Raw genomic sequence first — 22,012 nt, 5'->3', positions numbered from 1 at the left:
AATCAGCATTTCTCTTGCTTCCCTGTGCGTAGGGAAGCTCAGTTTTAGTCACAGTAGCTCCCACAAGTGTCTCCTCAGCATGTTCCCATTTCCTTAGAAACAGTGTATTTGCTGGGAGAAAAGTGCATTACTGAGCCCTTTGACCATTCAGCAAAGACATGTGTAGAAGCACAGCGCTAGCAGAAAAGACCATTTCTCGACGTTTTCTAACTTAGGGAACAAGTTGCACACTTCGCACATGCATTTGAGCAACATCGTAAGAAGCGGATTTTTTGCCTAAAGAGACGTGCTTTAGAACGCGCTAGTTTTGCCTATTTGCGCAGTAGTACAGATTCTGAGTATGTAACTGGGTTTGATGAAATCAGCATTTCTCTTGCTTCCCTGTGTGTAGGGAAGCTCAGTTTTAGTCACAGTAGCTCCCACAAGTGTCTCCTCAGCGTGTTCCCATTTCCTTAGAAACAGTGTATTTGCAGGGAGAAAAGTGCATTCCTGTGCCCTTTGACCGTTCAGCAAAGACATGTGTAGAAGCACAGCGCTAGCAGAAACGACCGTCTCTCGACGTTTTCTAACTCAGGGAACAAGTTGCACACTTCGAAGATGCATTTGAGCCACTTCGTAAGAAGCGGATTTTTTGCCTAAAGAGACGTGCTTTAGAACGCGCTAGTTTTGCCTATTTGCGCAGTAGTACAGATTCTGAGTATGTAACTGGGTTTGATGAAATCAGCATTTCTCTTGCTTCCCTGTGCGCAGGGAAGCTCAGTTTTAGTCACAGTAGCTCCCACAAGTGTCTCCTCAGCGTGTTCCCATTTCCTTAGAAACAGTGTATTTGCTGGGAGAAAAGTGCATTCCTGTGCCCTTTCACCGTTCAGCAAAGACATGTGTAGAAGCACAGCGCTAGCAGAAATGACCGTTTCTCGACGTTTTCTAACTCAGGGAACAAGTTGCACACTTCGCAGATGCATTTGAGCAACTTCGTAAGAAGCGGGTTTTTTGCCTAAAGAGACGTGCTTTAGAACGCGCTAGTTTTGCCTTTTTGCGCAGTAGGACAGATTCTGAGTATGTAACTGGGTTTGATGAAATCAGCCTTTCTCTTGCTTCCCTGTGCGTAGGGAAGCTCAGTTTTAGTCACAGTAGCTCCCACAAGTGTCTCCTCAGCGTGTTCCCATTTCCTTAGAAACAGTGTATTTGCTGGGAGAAAAGTGCATTCCTGTGCCCTTTGACCGTTCAGCAAAGATATGTGTAGAAGCAAAACGCTAGCAGAAATGACCGTTTCTCGACGTTTTCTAACTCAGGGAACAAGTTGCACACTTCGCAGATGCATTTGAGCAACTTCGTAAGAAGCGGGTTTTTTGCCTAAAGAGACGTGCTTTAGAACGCGCTAGTTTTGCCTATTTGCGCAGTAGTACAGATTCTGAGGATGTAACTGGGTTTGATGAAATCAGCATTTCTCTTGCCTCCCTGTGCGTAGAGAAGCTCAGATTTAGTCACAGTAGCTCCCACAAGTGTCTCCTCAGCGTTTTCCCATTTCCTTAGAAACAGTGTATTTGCTGGGAGAAAAGTGCATTCCTGTGCCCTTTGACCGTTCAGCAAAGACATGTGTAGAAGCACAGCGCTAGCAGAAACGACCGTTTCTCGACGTTTTCTAACTCAGGGAACAAGTTGCACACTTCGCAGATGCATTTGAGCAACTTCGTAAGAAGCGGGTTTTTTGCCTAAAGAGACCTGCGTTAGAACGCGCTAGTTTTGCCTATTTGCGCAGTAGTACAGATTCTGAGTATGTAACTGGGTTTGATGAAATCAGCATTTCTCTTGCTTCCCTGTGTGTAGGGAAGCTCAGTTTTAGTCACAGTAGCTCCCACAAGTGTCTCCTCAGCGTGTTCCCATTTCCTTAGAAACAGTGTATTTGCTGGGAGAAAAGTGCATTCCTGTGCCCTTTGACCGTTCAGCAAAGACATGTGCAGAAGCACAGCGCTAGCAGAAACGACTGTTTCTCGACGTTTTCTAACTCAGGGAACAAGTTGCACACTGCGCAGATGCATTTGAGCAACTTCGTAAGAAGCGGGTTTTTTGCCTAAAGAGACGTGCTTTAGAACGCGCAAGTTTTGCCTATTTGCGCAGTAGTACAGATTCTGAGTATGTAACTGGGTTTGAAGAAATCAGCATTTCTCTTGCTTCCCTGTGCGTAGGGAAGCTCAGTTTTAGTCACAGTAGCTCCCACAAGTGTCTCCTCAGCGTGTTCCCATATCCTTAGAAACAGTGTATTTGCAGGGAGAAAAGTGCATTCCTGTGCCCTTTGACCGTTCAGCAAAGACAGGTGTAGAAGCACAGCGCTAGCAGAAACAACCGTTTCTCGACGTTTTCTAACTCAGGGAACAAGTTGCACACTTCGCAGATGCATTTGAGCAACTTCGTATGAAGCGGGTTTTTTGCCTAAAGAGACGTGCTTTAGAACGCGCTAGTTTTGCCTATTTGCGCAGAAGTTCAGATTCTGAGTATGTAACTGGGTTTCATGAAATCAGCATTTCTCTTGCTTCCCTGTGCGTAGGGAAGCTCAGGTTTAGTCACTGCAGCTCCCATAAGTGTCTCCTCAGCGTGTTCCCATTTCCTTAGAAACAGTGTATTTGCTGGGAGAAAAGTGCATTCCTGTGCCCTTTCACCGTTCAGCAAATACATGTGTAGAAGCACAGCGCTAGCAGAAACAACCGTTTCTCGACATTTTCTAACTCAGGGAACAAGTTGCACACTTCGCAGATGCATTTGAGCAACTTCGTAAGAAGCGGGTTTTTTGCCTAAAGAGACGTGCTTTAGAACGCACTACTTTTGCCTATTTGCGCAGTAGTACAGATTCTGAGTATGTAGCTGGGCTTGATGAAATCATCATTTCTCTGGCTTCCCTGTGCGTAGGGAAGCTCAGTTTTAGTCACAGTAGCTCCCACAAGTGTCTCCTCAGTGTGTTCCCATTTCCTTAGAAACAGTGTATTTGCTGGGAGAAAAGTGCATTACTGTGCCCTTTGACCGTTCAGCAAAGACATGTGTAGAAGCACAGCGCTAGCAGAAACGACCGTTTCTCGACGTTTTCTAACTCAGGGAACAAGTTGCACACTTCGCAGATGCATTTGGGCAACTTCGTAAGAAGCGGGTTTTTTGCCTAAAGAGACGTGCTTTAGAACGCGCTAGTTTTGCCTATTTGCGCAGTAGTACAGATTCTGAGTATGTAACTGGGTTTGATGAAATCAGCATTTCTCTTGCTTCCCTGTGCGTAGGGAAGCTCAGTTTTAGTCCCAGTAGCTCCCACAAGTGTCTCCTCAGCGTGTTCACATTTCCTTAGAAACAGTGTATTTGCTGGGAGAAAAGTGCATTCCTGTGCCCTTTGACCGTTCAGCAAAGACATGTGTAGAAGCACAGCGCTAGCAGAAACGACCGTTTCTCGACGTTTTCTAACTCAGGGAACAAGTTGAACACTTCGCAGATGCATTTGGGCAACTTCGTAAGAAGCGGGTTTTTTGCCTAAAGAGACGTGCTTTAGAACGCGCTAGTTTTGCCTATTTGCGCAGTAGTACAGATTCTGAGTATGTAACTGGGTTTGATGAAATCAGCATTTCTCTTGCTTCCCTGTGCGTAGGGAAGCTCAGTTTTAGTCACAGTAGCTCCCACAAGTGTCTCCTCAGCGTGTTCCCATTTCCTTAGAAACATTGTATTTGCTGGGAGAAAAGTGCATTCCTGTGCCCTTTGACCGTTCAGCGAAGACATGTGTAGAAGCACAGCGCTAGCAGAAACGACCGTTTCTCGACGTTTTCTAACTCAGGGAACAAGTTGCACACTTCGCAGATGCATTTGAGCAACTTCGTAAGAAGCGGGTTTTTTCCCTAAAGAGACGTGCTTTAGAACGCGCTAGTTTTGCCTATTTGCACAGTAGTACAGATTCTGAGTATGTAACTGGGTTTGATGAAATCAGCATTTCTCTTGCTTCCCTGTGCGTAGGGAAGCTCAGTTTTAGTCACAGTAGCTCCCACAAGTGTCTCCTCGGCGTGATCCCATTTCCTTAGAAACATTGTATTTGCTGGGAGAAAAGTGCATTCCTGTGCCCTTTCACCGTTCAGCGAAGACATGTGTAAAAGCACAGCGCTAGCAGAAATGACCGTTTCTCGACGTTTTCTAACTCATGGAACAAGTTGCACACTTCGCAGATGCATTTGAGCAACTTCGTAAGAAGCGGGTTTTTTCCCTAAAGAGACGTGCTTTAGAACGCGCTAGTTTTGCCTATTTGCGCAGTAGTACAGATTCTGAGTATGTAACTGGGTTTGATGAAATCAGCATTTCTCTTGTTTCCCTGTGTGTAGGGAAGCTCAGTTTTAGTCACAGTAGCTCCCACAAGTGTCTCCTCGGCGAGTTCCCATTTCCTTAGAAACAGTGTATTTGCTGGGAGAAAAGTGCATTCCTGTGCCCTTTGACCGTTCAGCGAAGACATGTGTAGAAGCACAGCGCTAGCAGAAACGACCGTTTCTCGACGTTTTCTAACTCAGGGAACAAGTTGCACACTTCGCAGATGCATTTGAGCAACTTCGTAAGAAGCGGGTTTTCTGCCTAAAGAGACGTGCTTTAGAACGCGCTAGTTTTGCCTATTTGCGCAGTAGTACAGATTCTGAGTATGTAACTGGGTTTGATGAAATCAGCATTTCTCTTGCTTCCCTGTGCGTAGGGAAGCTCAGTTTTAGTCACAGTAGCTCCCACAAGTGTCTCCTCAGCGTGTTCCCATTTCCTTAGAAACAGTGTATTTGCTGGGAGAAAAGTGCATTCCTGTGCCCTTTCACCGTTCAGCAAAGACATGTGTAGAAGCACAGCGCTAGCAGAAATGACCGTTTCTCGACGTTTTCTAACTCAGGGAACAAGTTGCACACTTCGCAGATGCATTTGAGCAACTTCGTAAGAAGCGGGTTTTTTGCCTAAAGAGACGTGCTTTAGAACGCGCTAGTTTTGCCTATTTGCGCAGTAGTACAGATTCTGAGTATGTAACTGGGTTTGATGAAATCAGCATTTCTCTTGTTTCCCTGTGCGTAGGGAAGCTCAGTTTTAGTCACAGTAGCTCCCACAAGTGTCTCCTCGGCGAGTTCCCATTTCCTTAGAAACAGTGTATTTGCTGGGAGAAAAGTGCATTCCTGTGCCCTTTCACCGTTCAGCGCAGACATGTGTAGAAGCACAGCGCTAGCAGAAACGACCGTTTCTCGACGTTTTCTAACTCAGGGAACAAGTTGCACACTTCGCAGATGCATTTGAGCAACTTTGTAAGAAGCGGGTTTTTTGCCTAAAAAGACGTGCTTTAGAACGCGCTAGTTTTGCCTATTTGCGCAGTAGTACAGATTCTGAGTATGTAACTGGATTTGATGAAATCAGCATTTCTCTTGCTTCCCTGTGCGTAGGGAAGCTCAGTTTTAGTCACAGTAGCTCCCACAAGTGTCTCCTCGGCGTGATCCCATTTCCTTAGAAACATTGTATTTGCTGGGAGAAAAGTGCATTCCTGTGCCCTTTCACCGTTCAGCGAAGACATGTGTAGAAGCACAGCGCTAGCAGAAACGACCGATTCTCGACGTTTTCTAACTCAGGGAACAAGTTGCACACTTCGCAGATGCATTTGAGCAACTTCGTAAGAAGCGGGTTTTTTGCCTAAAGAGACGTGCTTTAGAACGCGCTAGTTTTGCCTATTTGCGCAGTAGTACAAATTCTGAGTATGTAACTGGGTTTGATGAAATCAGCATTTCTCTTGCTTCCCTGTGTGTAGGGAAGCTCAGTTTTAGTCACAGTAGCTCCCACAAGTGTCTCCTCAGCGTCTTCCCATTTCCTTAGAAACAGTGTATTTGCTGGGAGAAAAGTGCATTCCTGTGCCCTTTCACCGTTCAGCAAAGACATGTGTAGAAGCACAACGCTAGCAGAAACGACCGTTTCTCGACGTTTTCTAACTCAGGGAACAAGTTGCACACTTCGCAGATGCATTTGAGCAACTTCGTAAGATCCTAGTTTTTTGCCTAAAGAGACGTGCATTAGAACGCGCTAGTTTTGCCTATTTGCGCAGTAGTACAGATTCTGAGTATGTAATTGGGTTTGATGAAATCAGCATTTCTCTTGTTTCCCTGTGCGTAGGGAAGCTCAGTTTTAGTCACAGTAGCTCCCACAAGTGTCTCCTCGGCGAGTTCCCATTTCCTTAGAAACAGTATATTTGCTGGGAGAAAAGTGCATTCCTGTGCCCTTTCACCGTTCAGCGAAGACATGTGTAGAAGCACAGCGCTAGCAGAAACGACCGTTTCTCGACGTTTTCTAGCTCAGGGAACAAGTTGCACACTTCGCAGATGCATTTGAGCAACTTCGTAAGAAGCGGGTTTTTTGCCTAAAGAGACGTGCTTTAGAACGCGCTAGTTTTGCCTATTTGCGCAGTAGTACAGATTCTGAGTATGTAACTGGGTTTGATGAAATCAGCATTTCCCTTGCTTTACTGTGCGTAGGGAAGCTCAGTTTTAGTCACAGTAGCTCCCACAAGTGTCTCCTCGGCGTGATCCCATTTCCTTAGAAACATTGTATTTGCTGGGAGAAAAGTGCATTCCTGTGCCCTTTCACCGTTCAGTGAAGACATGTGTAGAAGCACAGCGCTAGCAGAAACGACCGTTTCTCGACGTTTTCTAACTCAGGGAACAAGTTGCACACTTCGCAGGTGCATTTGAGCAACTTCGTAAGAAGCGGGTTTTTTGCCTAAAGAGACGTGCTTTAGAACGCGCTAGTTTTGCCTATTTGCGCAGTAGTACAGATTCTGAGTATGTAACTGGGTTTGATGAAATCAGCATTTCTCTTGCTTCCCTGTGCGTAGGGAAGCTCAGTTTTAGTCACAGTAGCTCCCACAAGTGTCTCCTCAGCGTGTTCCCATTTCCTTAGAAACAGTGTATTTGCTGGGAGAAAAGTGCATTCCTGTGCCCTTTCACCGTTCAGCGAAGACATGTGTAGAAGCACAGCGCTAGCAGAAACGACCGCTTCTCGACGTTTTCTAACTCAGGGAACAAGTTGCACACTTCGCAGATGCATTTGAGCAACTTCGTAAGAAGCAGGTTTTTTCCGTAAAGAGACGTGCTTTAGAACACGCTAGTTTTGCCTATTTGCGCAGTAGTACAGATTCTGAGTATGTAACTGGGTTTGATGAAATCAGCATTTCTCTTGTTTCCCTGTGCGTAGGGAAGGTCAGTTTTAGTCACAGTAGCTCCCACAAGTGTCTCCTCGGCGAGTTCCCATTTCCTTAGAAACAGTGTATTTGCTGGGAGAAAAGTGCATTCCTGTGCCCTTTCACCGTTCAGCGAAGACATGTGTAGAAGCACAGCGCTAGCAGAAACGACCGTTTCTCGACGTTTTCTAACTCAGGGAACAAGTTGCACACTTCGCAGATGCATTTGAGCAACTTCGTAAGAAGCGGGTTTTTTGCCTAAAGAGACGTGCTTTAGAACGCGCTAGTTTTGCCTATTTGCGCAGTAGTACAGATTCTGAGTATATAACTGGGTTTGATGAAATCAGCATTTCTCTTGCTTCCCTGTGCATAGGGAAGCTCAGTTTTAGTCACAGTAGCTCCCACAAGTGTCTCCTCAGCGTGTTCCCATTTCCTTAGAAACAGTGTATTTGCTGGGAGAAAAGTGCATTCCTGTGCCCTTTGACCGTTCAGCGAAGACATGTGTAGAAGCACAGCGCTAGCAGAAACGACCGTTTCTCGACGTTTTCTAACTCAGGGAACAAGTTGCACACTTCGCAGATGCATTTGAGCAACTTCGTAAGAAGCGGGTTTTTTGCCTAAAGAGACGTGCTTTAGAACGCGCTAGTTTTGCCTATTTGCGCAGTAGTACAGATTCTGAGTATGTAACTGGGTTTGATGAAATCAGCATTTCTCTTGTTTCCCTGTGCGTAGGGAAGGTCAGTTTTAGTCACAGTAGCTCCCACAAGTGTCTCCTCGGCGAGTTCCCATTTCCTTAGAAACAGTGTATTTGCTGGGAGAAAAGTGCATTCCTGTGCCCTTTCACCGTTCAGCGAAGACATGTGTAGAAGCACAGCGCTAGCAGAAACGACCGTTTCTCGACGTTTTCTAGCTCAGGGAACAAGTTGCACACTTCGCAGATGCCTTTGAGCAACTTTGTAAGAATCGGGTTTTTTGCCTAAAGACACGTGCTTTAGAACGCGCTAGTTTTGCCTATTTGCACAGTAGTACAGATTCTGAGTATGTAACTGGGTTTGATAAAATCAGCATTTCTCTTTCTTCCCTGTGCGTAGAGAAGCTCAGTTTTAGTCACAGTATCTCCCACAAGTGTCTTCTCAGCATGTTCCCATTTCCTTAGAAACAGTGTATTTGCTGGGAGAAAAGTGCATTCCTGTGCGCTTTCACCGTTCAGCAAATACATGTGTAGAAGCACAGCGCTAGCAGAAACGACCGTTTCTCGACGTTTTCTAACTCAGGGAACAAGTTGCATACTTCGCAGATGCATTTGAGCAACTTCGTGAGAAGCGGGTTTTTTCCCTAAAGAGACGTGCTTTAGAACGCGCTAGTTTTGCCTATTTGCGCAGTAGTACAGATTCTGAGTATGTAACTGGGTTTGATGAAATCAGCATTTCTCTTGCTTCCCTGTGCGTAGGGAAGCTCAGTTTTAGTCACAGTAGCTCCCACAAGTGTCTCCTCAGCGTGTTCCCATTTCCTTAGAAACATTGTATTTGCTGGGAGAAAAGTGCATTCCTGTGCCCTTTGACCGTTCAGCGAAGACATGTGTAGAAGCACAGCGCTAGCAGAAACGACCGTTTCTCGACGTTTTCTAACTCAGGGAACAAGTTGCACACTTCGCAGATGCATTTGAGCAACTTCGTAAGAAGCGGGTTTTTTCCCTAAAGAGACGTGCTTTAGAACGCGCTAGTTTTGCCTATTTGCACAGTAGTACAGATTCTGAGTATGTAACTGGGTTTGATGAAATCAGCATTTCTCTTGCTTCCCTGTGCGTAGGGAAGCTCAGTTTTAGTCACAGTAGCTCCCACAAGTGTCTCCTCGGCGTGATCCCATTTCCTTAGAAACATTGTATTTGCTGGGAGAAAAGTGCATTCCTGTGCCCTTTCACCGTTCAGCGAAGACATGTGTAAAAGCACAGCGCTAGCAGAAATGACCGTTTCTCGACGTTTTCTAACTCATGGAACAAGTTGCACACTTCGCAGATGCATTTGAGCAACTTCGTAAGAAGCGGGTTTTTTCCCTAAAGAGACGTGCTTTAGAACGCGCTAGTTTTGCCTATTTGCGCAGTAGTACAGATTCTGAGTATGTAACTGGGTTTGATGAAATCAGCATTTCTCTTGTTTCCCTGTGTGTAGGGAAGCTCAGTTTTAGTCACAGTAGCTCCCACAAGTGTCTCCTCGGCGAGTTCCCATTTCCTTAGAAACAGTGTATTTGCTGGGAGAAAAGTGCATTCCTGTGCCCTTTGACCGTTCAGCGAAGACATGTGTAGAAGCACAGCGCTAGCAGAAACGACCGTTTCTCGACGTTTTCTAACTCAGGGAACAAGTTGCACACTTCGCAGATGCATTTGAGCAACTTCGTAAGAAGCGGGTTTTCTGCCTAAAGAGACGTGCTTTAGAACGCGCTAGTTTTGCCTATTTGCGCAGTAGTACAGATTCTGAGTATGTAACTGGGTTTGATGAAATCAGCATTTCTCTTGCTTCCCTGTGCGTAGGGAAGCTCAGTTTTAGTCACAGTAGCTCCCACAAGTGTCTCCTCAGCGTGTTCCCATTTCCTTAGAAACAGTGTATTTGCTGGGAGAAAAGTGCATTCCTGTGCCCTTTCACCGTTCAGCAAAGACATGTGTAGAAGCACAGCGCTAGCAGAAATGACCGTTTCTCGACGTTTTCTAACTCAGGGAACAAGTTGCACACTTCGCAGATGCATTTGAGCAACTTCGTAAGAAGCGGGTTTTTTGCCTAAAGAGACGTGCTTTAGAACGCGCTAGTTTTGCCTATTTGCGCAGTAGTACAGATTCTGAGTATGTAACTGGGTTTGATGAAATCAGCATTTCTCTTGTTTCCCTGTGCGTAGGGAAGCTCAGTTTTAGTCACAGTAGCTCCCACAAGTGTCTCCTCGGCGAGTTCCCATTTCCTTAGAAACATTGTATTTGCTGGGAGAAAAGTGCATTCCTGTGCCCTTTCACCGTTCAGCGCAGACATGTGTAGAAGCACAGCGCTAGCAGAAACGACCGTTTCTCGACGTTTTCTAACTCAGGGAACAAGTTGCACACTTCGCAGATGCATTTGAGCAACTTTGTAAGAAGCGGGTTTTTTGCCTAAAAAGACGTGCTTTAGAACGCGCTAGTTTTGCCTATTTGCGCAGTAGTACAGATTCTGAGTATGTAACTGGATTTGATGAAATCAGCATTTCTCTTGCTTCCCTGTGCGTAGGGAAGCTCAGTTTTAGTCACAGTAGCTCCCACAAGTGTCTCCTCGGCGTGATCCCATTTCCTTAGAAACATTGTATTTGCTGGGAGAAAAGTGCATTCCTGTGCCCTTTCACCGTTCAGAGAAGACATGTGTAGAAGCACAGCGCTAGCAGAAACGACCGATTCTCGACGTTTTCTAACTCAGGGAACAAGTTGCACACTTCGCAGATGCATTTGAGCAACTTCGTAAGAAGCGGGTTTTTTGCCTAAAGAGACGTGCTTTAGAACGCGCTAGTTTTGCCTATTTGCGCAGTAGTACAGATTCTGAGTATGTAACTGGGTTTGATGAAATCAGCCTTTCTCTTGCTTCCCTGTGCGTAGGGAAGCTCAGTTTTAGTCACAGTAGCTCCCACAAGTGTCTCCTCAGCGTGTTACCATTTCCTTAGAAACAGTGTATTTGCTGGGAGAAAAGTGCATTCCTGTTCCCTTTCACCGTTCAGCGAAGACATGTGTAGAAGCACAGCGCTAGCAGAAACGACCGTTTCTCGACGTTTTCTAACTCAGGGAACAAGTTGCACACTTCGCAGATGCATTTGAGCAACTTCGTAAGAAGCGGGTTTTTTCCCTAAAGAGTCGTGCTTTAGAACGCGCTAGTTTTGCCTATTTGCGCAGTAGTACAGATTCTGAGTATGTAACTGGGTTTGATGAAATCAGCATTTCTCTTGTTTCCCTGTGTGTAGGGAAGCTCAGTTTTAGTCACAGTAGCTCCCACAAGAGTCTCCTCGGCGTGTTCCCATTTCCTTAGAAACAGTGTATTTGCTGTGAGAAAAGTGCATTCCTGTGCCCTTTGACCGTTCAGCAAAGACATGTGTAGAAGCACAGCGCTAGCAGAAACGACAGTTTCTCGACGTTTTCTAACTCAGGGAACAAGTTGCACTCTTCGCAGATGCATTTGAGCAACTTCGTAAGAAGCGGGTTTTTTGCCTAAAGAGACATGCTTTAGAACGCGCTAGTTTTGCCTATTTGCGCAGTAGTACAGATTCTGAGTATGTAACTGGGTTTGATGAAATCAGCCTTTCTCTTGCTTCCCTGTCCGTAGGGAAGCTCAGTTTTAGTCACAGTAGCTCCCACAAGTGTCTCCTCAGCGTGTTACCATTTCCTTAGAAACAGTGTATTTGCTGGGAGAAAAGTGCATTCCTGTGCCCTTTCACCGTTCAGCGAAGACATGTGTAGAAGCACAGCGCTAGCAGAAACGACCGTTTCTCGACGTTTTCTAACACAGAGAACAAGTTGCACACTTCGCAGATGCATTTGAGCAACTTTGTAAGAATCGGGTTTTTTGCCTAAAGAGAGGTGCTTTAGAACGCGATAGTTTTGCCTATTTGCACAGTAGTACAGATTCTGAGTATGTAACTGGGTTTGATGAATTCAGCATTTCTCTTGCTTCCCTGTGCGTAGGGAAGCTCAGTTTTAGTCACAGTAGCTCCCACAAGTGTCTCCTCAGCGTGTTCCCATTTCCTTAGAAACATTGTATTTGCTGGGAGAAAAGTGCATTCCTGTGCCCTTTGACCGTTCAGCAAATACATGTGTAGAAGCACAGCGCTAGCAGAAACGACCGTTTCTCGACGTTTTCTAACTCAGGGAACAAGTTGCACACTTCGCAGATGCATTTGAGCAACTTGGTAAGAAGCAGGTTTTTTGCCTAAAGAGACATGCTTTAGAACGCGCGAGTTTTGCCTATTTGCGCAGTAGTACAGATTCTGAGTATGTAACTGGGTTTGATGAAATCAGCATTTCTCTTGCTTCCCTGTGTGTAGGGAAGCTCAGTTTTAGTCACAGTAGCTCCCACAAGTGTCTCCTCAGCGTGTTCCCATTTCCTTAGAAACAGTGTATTTGCTGGGAGAAAAGTGCATTCCTGTGCCCTTTGACCGTTCAGCAAAGACATGTGTAGAAGCACAGCGCTAGCAGAAACGACCGTCTCTCGACGTTTTCTAACTCAGGGAACAAGTTGCACACTTCGCAGATGCATTTGAGCAACTTCGTAAGAAGCGGATTTTTTGCCTAAAGAGACGTGCTTTAGAACGCGCTAGTTTTGCCTATTTGCGCAGTAGTACAGATTCTGAGTATGTAACTGGGTTTGATGAAATCAGCATTTCTCTTGCTTCCCTGTGCGCAGGGAAGCTCAGTTTTAGTCACAGTAGCTCCCACAAGTGTCTCCTCAGCGTGTTCCCATTTCCTTAGAAACAGTGTATTTGCTGGGAGAAAAGTGCATTCCTGTGCCCTTTCACCGTTCAGCAAAGACATGTGTAGAAGCACAGCGCTAGCAGAAATGACCGTTTCTCGACGTTTTCTAACTCAGGGAACAAGTTGCACACTTCGCAGATGCATTTGAGCAACTTCGTAAGAAGCGGGTTTTTTGCCTAAAGAGACGTGCTTTAGAACGCGCTAGTTTTGCCTTTTTGCGCAGTAGTACAGATTCTGAGTATGTAACTGGGTTTGATGAAATCAGCCTTTCTCTTGCTTCCCTGTGCGTAGGGAAGCTCAGTTTTAGTCACAGTAGCTCCCACAAGTGTCTCCTCAGCGTGTTCCCATTTCCTTAGAAACAGTGTATTTGCTGGGAGAAAAGTGCATTCCTGTGCCCTTTGACCGTTCAGCAAAGATATGTGTAGAAGCACAGCGCTAGCAGAAATGACCGTTTCTCGACGTTTTCTAACTCAGGGAACAAGTTGCACACTTCGCAGATGCATTTGAGCAACTTTGTAAGAAGCGGGTTTTTTGCCTAAAGAGACGTGCTTTTAGAACGCGCTAGTTTTGCCTATTTGCGCAGTAGTACAGATTCTGAGGATGTAACTGGGTTTGATGAAATCAGCATTTCTCTTGCTTCCCTGTGCGTAGGGAAGCTCAGTTTTAGTCACAGTAGCTCCCACAAGTGTCTCCTCAGCATGTTCCCATTTCCTTAGAAACAGTGTATTTGCTGGGAGAAAAGTGCATTACTGAGCCCTTTGACCATTCAGCAAAGACATGTGTAGAAGCACAGCGCTAGCAGAAAAGACCATTTCTCGACGTTTTCTAACTTAGGGAACAAGTTGCACACTTCGCACATGCATTTGAGCAACTTCGTAAGAAGCGGATTTTTTGCCTAAAGAGACGTGCTTTAGAACGCGCTAGTTTTGCCTATTTGCGCAGTAGTACAGATTCTGAGTATGTAACTGGGTTTGATGAAATCAGCATTTCTCTTGCTTCCCTGTGTGTAGGGAAGCTCAGTTTTAGTCACAGTAGCTCCCACAAGTGTCTCCTCAGCGTGTTCCCATTTCCTTAGAAACAGTGTATTTGCAGGGAGAAAAGTGCATTCCTGTGCCCTTTGACCGTTCAGCAAAGACATGTGTAGAAGCACAGCGCTAGCAGAAACGACCGTCTCTCGACGTTTTCTAACTCAGGGAACAAGTTGCACACTTCGCAGATGCATTTGAGCAACTTCGTAAGAAGCGGATTTTTTGCCTAAAGAGACGTGCTTTAGAACGCGCTAGTTTTGCCTATTTGCGCAGTAGTACAGATTCTGAGTATGTAACTGGGTTTGATGAAATCAGCATTTCTCTTGCTTCCCTGTGCGCAGGGAAGCTCAGTTTTAGTCACAGTAGCTCCCACAAGTGTCTCCTCAGCGTGTTCCCATTTCCTTAGAAACAGTGTATTTGCTGGGAGAAAAGTGCATTCCTGTGCCCTTTCACCGTTCAGCAAAGACATGTGTAGAAGCACAGCGCTAGCAGAAATGACCGTTTCTCGACGTTTTCTAACTCAGGGAACAAGTTGCACACTTCGCAGATGCATTTGAGCAACTTCGTAAGAAGCGGGTTTTTTGCCTAAAGAGACGTGCTTTAGAACGCGCTAGTTTTGCCTTTTTGCGCAGTAGGACAGATTCTGAGTATGTAACTGGGTTTGATGAAATCAGCCTTTCTCTTGCTTCCCTGTGCGTAGGGAAGCTCAGTTTTAGTCACAGTAGCTCCCACAAGTGTCTCCTCAGCGTGTTCCCATTTCCTTAGAAACAGTGTATTTGCTGGGAGAAAAGTGCATTCCTGTGCCCTTTGACCGTTCAGCAAAGATATGTGTAGAAGCAAAACGCTAGCAGAAATGACCGTTTCTCGACGTTTTCTAACTCAGGGAACAAGTTGCACACTTCGCAGATGCATTTGAGCAACTTCGTAAGAAGCGGGTTTTTTGCCTAAAGAGACGTGCTTTAGAACGCGCTAGTTTTGCCTATTTGCACAGTAGTACAGATTCTGAGGATGTAACTGGGTTTGATGAAATCAGCATTTCTCTTGCCTCCCTGTGCGTAGAGAAGCTCAGATTTAGTCACAGTAGCTCCCACAAGTGTCTCCTCAGCGTTTTCCCATTTCCTTAGAAACAGTGTATTTGCTGGGAGAAAAGTGCATTCCTGTGCCCTTTGACCGTTCAGCAAAGACATGTGTAGAAGCACAGCGCTAGCAGAAACGACCGTTTCTCGACGTTTTCTAACTCAGGGAACAAGTTGCACACTTCGCAGATGCATTTGAGCAACTTCGTAAGAAGCGGGTTTTTTGCCTAAAGAGACCTGCGTTAGAACGCGCTAGTTTTGCCTATTTGCGCAGTAGTACAGATTCTGAGTATGTAACTGGGTTTGATGAAATCAGCATTTCTCTTGCTTCCCTGTGTGTAGGGAAGCTCAGTTTTAGTCACAGTAGCTCCCACAAGTGTCTCCTCAGCGTGTTCCCATTTCCTTAGAAACAGTGTATTTGCTGGGAGAAAAGTGCATTCCTGTGCCCTTTGACCGTTCAGCAAAGACATGTGCAGAAGCACAGCGCTAGCAGAAACGACTGTTTCTCGACGTTTTCTAACTCAGGGAACAAGTTGCAAACTGCGCAGATGCATTTGAGCAACTTCGTAAGAAGCGGGTTTTTTGCCTAAAGAGACGTGCTTTAGAACGCGCAAGTTTTGCCTATTTGCGCAGTAGTACAGATTCTGAGTATGTAACTGGGTTTGAAGAAATCAGCATTTCTCTTGCTTCCCTGTGCGTAGGGAAGCTCAGTTTTAGTCACAGTAGCTCCCACAAGTGTCTCCTCAGCGTGTTCCCATATCCTTAGAAACAGTGTATTTGCAGGGAGAAAAGTGCATTCCTGTGCCCTTTGACCGTTCAGCAAAGACAGGTGTAGAAGCACAGCGCTAGCAGAAACAACCGTTTCTCGACGTTTTCTAACTCAGGGAACAAGTTGCACACTTCGCAGATGCATTTGAGCAACTTCGTATGAAGCGGGTTTTTTGCCTAAAGAGACGTGCTTTAGAACGCGCTAGTTTTGCCTATTTGCGCAGAAGTTCAGATTCTGAGTATGTAACTGGGTTTCATGAAATCAGCATTTCTCTTGCTTCCCTGTGCGTAGGGAAGCTCAGGTTTAGTCACTGCAGCTCCCATAAGTGTCTCCTCAGCGTGTTCCCATTTCCTTAGAAACATTGTATTTGCTGGGAGAAAAGTGCATTCCTGTGCCCTTTCACCGTTCAGCAAATACATGTGTAGAAGCACAGCGCTAGCAGAAACGACCGTTTCTCGACATTTTCTAACTCAGGGAACATGTTGCACACTTCGCAGATGCATTTGAGCAACTATGTAAGAAGCGGGTTTTATGCCTAAAGAGACGTGCTTTAGAACGCGCTAATTTTGCCTATTTGCGCAGTAGTACAGATTCTGAGTATGTAACTGGGTTTGATGAAATCAGCATTTCTCTTGCTTCCCTGTGCGTAGGGAAGCTCAGTTTTAGTCACAGTAGCTCCCACAAGTGTCTCCTCAGCGTGTTCCCATTTCTTAGAAACAGTGTATTTGCTGGGAGAAAAGTGCATTCCTGTGCCCTTTGACCGTTCAGCAAAGACATGTGTAGAAGCACAGCGCTAGCAGAAACGAACGTTTCTCGACGTTTTCTAACTCAGGGAACAAGTTGCACACTTCGCAGATGCATTTGAGCAACTTCGTAAGAAGCGGGTTTTTTGCCTAAAGAGAAGTGCTTTAGATCGCGCTAGTTTTGCCTATTTGCGCAGTAGTACAGATTCTGAGTATGTAACTGGGTTTGATGAAATCGCCATTTCTCTTGCTTCCCTGTGCGTAGGGAAGCTCAGTTTTAGTCACAGTAGCTCCCACAAGTGTCTCCTCAGCGTGTTCCCATTTCCTTAGAAACAGTGTATTTGCTGGGAGAAAAGTGCATTCCTGTGCCCTTTGACCGTTCAGCAAAGACATGTGTAGAAGCACAGCGCTAGCAGAAACGACCGTTTCTCGACGTTTTCTAATTCAGGGAACAAGTTGCACACTTCGCAGACGCATTTGGGCAACTTCGTAAGAAGCGGGTTTTTTGCCTAAAGAGACGTGCTTTAGAACGCGCTAGTTTTGCCTATTTGCGCAGTAGTACAGATTCTGAGTATGTAACTGGGTTTGATGAAATCAGCATTTCTCTTGCTTCCCTGTGCTTAGGGAAGCTCAGTTTTAGTCACAGTCGCTCCCACAAGTGTCTCCTCAGCGTGTTCCCATTTCCTTAGAAACAGTGTATTTGCTGGGAGAAAAGTGCATTACTGTGCCCTTTGACCTTTCAGCAAAGAAATGTGTAGAAGCACAGCGCTAGCAGAAACGACCGTTTCTCGACGTTTTCTAACTCAGGGAACAAGTTGCACACTTCGCAGATGCATTTGGGCAACTTCGTAAGAAGCGGGTTTTTTGCCTAAACAGATGTGCTTTAGAACGCGCTAGTTTTGCCTATTTGCGCAGTAGTACAGATTCTGAGTATGTAACTGGGTTTGATGAAATCAGCATTTCTCTTGCTTCCCTGTGCGTAGGGAAGCTCAGTTTTAGTCACTGTAGCTCCCACAAGTGTCTCCTCAGCGTGTTCCCATTTCCTTAGAAACAGTGTATTTGCTGGGAGAAAAGTGCATTCCTGTGCCCTTTGACCGTTCAGCAAAGACATGTGTAGAAGCACAGCGCTAGCAGAAACGACCGTTTCTCGACGTTTTCTAACTCAGGGAACAAGTTGCACACTTCGCAGATGCATTTGAGCAACTTCGTAAGAAGCGGGTTTTTTGCCTAAAGAGACGTGCTTTAGAACGCGCTAGTTTTGCCTATTTGCGCAGTAGTACAGATTCTGAGTATGTAACTGGGTTTGATGAAATCAGCATTTCTCTTGCTTCCCTGTGCGTAGAGAAGCTCAGTTTTAGTCACAGTAGCTCCCACAAGTGTCTCCTCAGCGTGTTCCCATTTCCTTAGAAACAGTGTATTTGCTGGGAGAAACGTGCATTACTGTGCCCTTTGACCGTTCAGCAAAGACATGTGTAGAAGCACAGCGCTAGCAGAAACGACCGTTTCTCGACGTTTTCTAACTCAGGGAACAAGTTGCACACTTCACAGATGCATTTGAGAAACTTCGTAAGAAGCGGGTTTTTTGCCTAAAGAGACGTGCTTTAGAACGCGCTACTTTTGCCTATTTGCGCAGTAGTACAGATTCTGAGTATGTAACTGGGTTTGATGAAATCAGCATTTCTCTTGCTTCCCTGTGCTTAGGGAAGCTCAGTTTTAGTCACAGTAGCTCCCACAAGTGTCTCCTCAGCGTGTTCCCATTTCCTTAGAAACAGTGTATTTGCTGGGAGAAAAGTGCATTCCTGTGCCCTTTGACCGTTCAGCAAAGACATGTGTAGAAGCACAGCGCTAGCAGAAACGACCGTTTCTCGACGTTTTCTAACTCAGGGAACAAGTTGCACACTTCGCAGATGCATTTGGGCAACTTTGTAAGAAGCGGGATTTTTTCCTAAAGAGACGTGCTTTAGAACGCGCTAGTTTTGCCTATTTGCGCAGTAGTACAAATTCTGAGTATGTAACTGGGTTTGATGAAATCAGCATTTCTCTTGCTTCCCTGTGCGTAGGGATGCTCAGTTTTAGTCACAGTAGCTCCCACAAGTGTCTCCTCAGCGTGTTCCCATTTCCTTAGAAACAGTGTATTTGCTGGGAGAAAAGCGCATTCCTGTGCCCTTTGACCGTTCAGCAAAGACATGTGTAGAAGCACAGCGCTAGCAGAAACGACCGTTTCTCGACGTTTTCTAACTCAGGGAACAAGTTGCACACTTCGCAGATGCATTTGAGCAACTTCGTAAGAAGCGGGTTTTTTGCCTAAAGAGACGTGCTTTAGAACGCGCTAGTTTTGCCTATTTGCGCAGTAGTACAGATTCTGAGTATGTAACTGGGTTTGATGAAATCAGCATTTCTCTTGCTTCCCTGTGCGTAGGGAAGCTCAGTTTTAGTCACAGTAGCTCCCACAAGTGTCTCCTCAGCGTGTTCCCATTTCCTTAGAAACAGTGTATTTGCTGGGAGAAAAGTGCATTCCTGTGCCCTTTGACCGTTCAGCAAAGACATGTGTAGAAGCACAGCGCTAGCAGAAACGACCGTTTCTCGACGTTTTCTAACTCAGGGAACAAGTTGCACACTTCGCAGATGCATTTGAGCAACTTCGTAAGAAGCGGGTTTTTTGCCTAAAGAGACGTGCTTTAGAACGCGCTAGTTTTGCCTATTTGCGCAGTAGTACAGATTCTGAGTATGTAACTGGGTTTGATGAAATCGCCATTTCTCTTGCTTCCCTGTGCGTAGGGAAGCTCAGTTTTAGTCACAGTAGCTCCCACAAGTGTCTCCTCAGCATGTTCCCATTTCCTTAGAAACAGTGTATTTGCTGGGAGAAAAGTGCATTCCTGTGCCCTTTGACCATTCAGCAAAGACATGTGTAGAAGCACAGCGCTAGCAGAAACGACCGTTTCTCGACGTTTTGTAACTCAGGGAACAAGTTGCACACTTCGCAGATGCATTTGAGCAACTTCGTAAGAAGCGGGTTTTTTGCCTAAAGAGACGTGCTTTAGAACGCACTACTTTTGCCTATTTGCGCAGTAGTACAGATTCTGAGTATGTAGCTGGGCTTGATGAAATCAGCATTTCTCTGGCTTCCCTGTGCGTAGGGAAGCTCAGTTTTAGTCACAGTAGCTCCCACAAGTGTCTCCTCAGTGTGTTCCCATTTCCTTAGAAACAGTGTATTTGCTGGGAGAAAAGTGCATTACTGTGCCCTTTGACCGTTCAGCAAAGACATGTGTAGAAGCACAGCGCTAGCAGAAACGACCGTTTCTCGACGTTTTCTAACTCAGGGAACAAGTTGCACACTTCGCAGATGCATTTGGGCAACTTCGTAAGAAGCGGGTTTTTTGCCTAAAGAGACGTGCTTTAGAACGCGCTAGTTTTGCCTATTTGCGCAGTAGTACAGATTCTGAGTATGTAACTGGGTTTGATGAAATCAGCATTTCTCTTGCTTCCCTGTGCGTAGGGAAGCTCAGTTTTAGTCCCAGTAGCTCCCACAAGTGTCTCCTCAGCGTGTTCCCATTTCCTTAGAAACAGTGTATTTGCTGGGAGAAAAGTGCATTCCTGTGCCCTTTGACCGTTCAGCAAAGACATGTGTAGAAGCACAGCGCTAGCAGAAACGACCGTTTCTCGACGTTTTCTAATTCAGGGAACAAGTTGCACACTTCGCAGATGCATTTGGGCAACTTCGTAAGAAGCGGGTTTTTTGCCTAAAGAGACGTGCTTTAGAACGCGCTAGTTTTGCCTATTTGCGCAGTAGTACAGATTCTGAGTATGTAACTGGGTTTGATGAAATCAGCATTTCTCTTGCTTCCCTGTGCTTAGGGAAGCTCAGTTTTAGTCACAGTAGCTCCCACAAGTGTCTCCTCAGCGTGTTCCCATTTCCTTAGAAACAGTGTATTTGCTGGGAGAAAAGTGCATTACTGTGCCCTTTGACCTTTCAGCAAAGAAATGTGTAGAAGCACAGCGCTAGCAGAAACGACCGTTTCTCGACGTTTTCTAACTCAGGGAACAAGTTGCACACTTCGCAGATGCATTTGGGCAACTTCGTAAGAAGCGGGTTTTTTGCCTAAACAGATGTGCTTTAGAACGCGCTACTTTTGCCTATTTGCGCAGTAGTACAGATTCTGAGTATGTAACTGGGTTTGATGAAATCAGCATTTCTCTTGCTTCCCTGTGCTTAGGGAAGCTCAGTTTTAGTCACAGTAGCTCCCACAAGTGTCTCCTCAGCGTGTTCCCATTTCCTTAGAAACAGTGTATTTGCTGGGAGAAAAGTGCATTCCTGTGCCCTTTGACCGTTCAGCAAAGACATGTGTAGAAGCACAGCGCTAGCAGAAACGACCGTTTCTCGACGTTTTCTAACTCAGGGAACAAGTTGCACACTTCGCAGATGCATTTGGGCAACTTTGTAAGAAGCGGGATTTTTTCCTAAAGAGACGTGCTTTAGAACGCGCTAGTTTTGCCTATTTGCGCAGTAGTACAAATTCTGAGTATGTAACTGGGTTTGATGAAATCAGCATTTCTCTTGCTTCCCTGTGCGTAGGGAAGCTCAGTTTTAGTCACAGTAGCTCCCACAAGTGTCTCCTCAGCGTGTTCCCATTTCCTTAGAAACAGTGTATTTGCTGGGAGAAAAGTGCATTCCTGTGCCCTTTGACCGTTCAGCAAAGACATGTGTAGAAGCACAGCGCTAGCAGAAACGACCGTTTCTCGACGTTTTCTAACTCAGGGAACAAGTTGCACACTTCGCAGATGCATTTGAGCAACTTCGTAAGAAGCGGGTTTTTTGCCTAAAGAGACGTGCTTTAGAACGCGCTAGTTTTGCCTCTTTGCGCAGTAGTACAGATTCTGAGTATGTAACTGGGTTTGATGAAATCAGCATTTCTCTTGCTTCCCTGTGCGTAGGGAAGCTCAGTTTTAGTCACAGTAGCTCCCACAAGTGTCTCCTCAGCGTGTTCCCATTTCCTTAGAAACAGTGTATTTGCTGGGAGAAAAGTGCATTACAGTACTCTTTCATTGTTCTGCCAATACATGTGTAGAAGCACAGCGCTTGCAGAAACGACAGTTTCTCGAAGTCTTCTACCTCAGGAAACAAGTTGCACACTTCTGAGATGTATTTGGGCAATGTTGTCAGAAATGAGTTTTTTGCCTAAAGAGACGTGCTTTAGAACGCACGAGTTTTGCCTATTGGCACAGTGGTACAGATTTTGAGTATGTAACTGTGTTTGATTAAATCAGCATTTCTCTTGCTTCCCTATGCATAGGGAAGCTCAGTTTTAGTCACATTAGCTCCAACAAGTGTCTCCTCAGTGTGTTCACATTTCTTTAGAAATAGTGTATTTGCTGGGAGAAACATGCATTACAGTACTCTTTCATTGTTCAGCCAATACATGTGTAGAAGCACAGCGCTTGCAGAAACGACAGTTTCTCGAAGTCTTCTACGTCAGGAAACAAGTTGCACACTTCTGAGATGTATTTGGGCAATGTTGTCAGAAATGAGTTTTTTGCCTAAAGAGACGTGCTTTAGAACGCACTAGTTTTGCCTATTTGCGCGGTAGTACAGATTGTGAGTATGTAATTGTGTTTGATGAAATCAGCATTTCTCTTGCTTCCCTGTGCGTAGAGAAGCTCAGTTTTAGTCACAGTAGCTCCCACAAGTGTCTCCTCAATGTGCTCATATTTCCTTAGAAACAGTGTATTTGCT

The sequence above is a fragment of the Acomys minous genome, assembly GCF_964271855.1.
Source record: "Acomys minous genome assembly, contig: scaffold_52, whole genome shotgun sequence".
In the NCBI taxonomy this organism is placed as follows: domain Eukaryota; kingdom Metazoa; phylum Chordata; class Mammalia; order Rodentia; family Muridae; genus Acomys; species Acomys minous.
Note: the sequence above shows the minus strand (reverse complement) of the source record.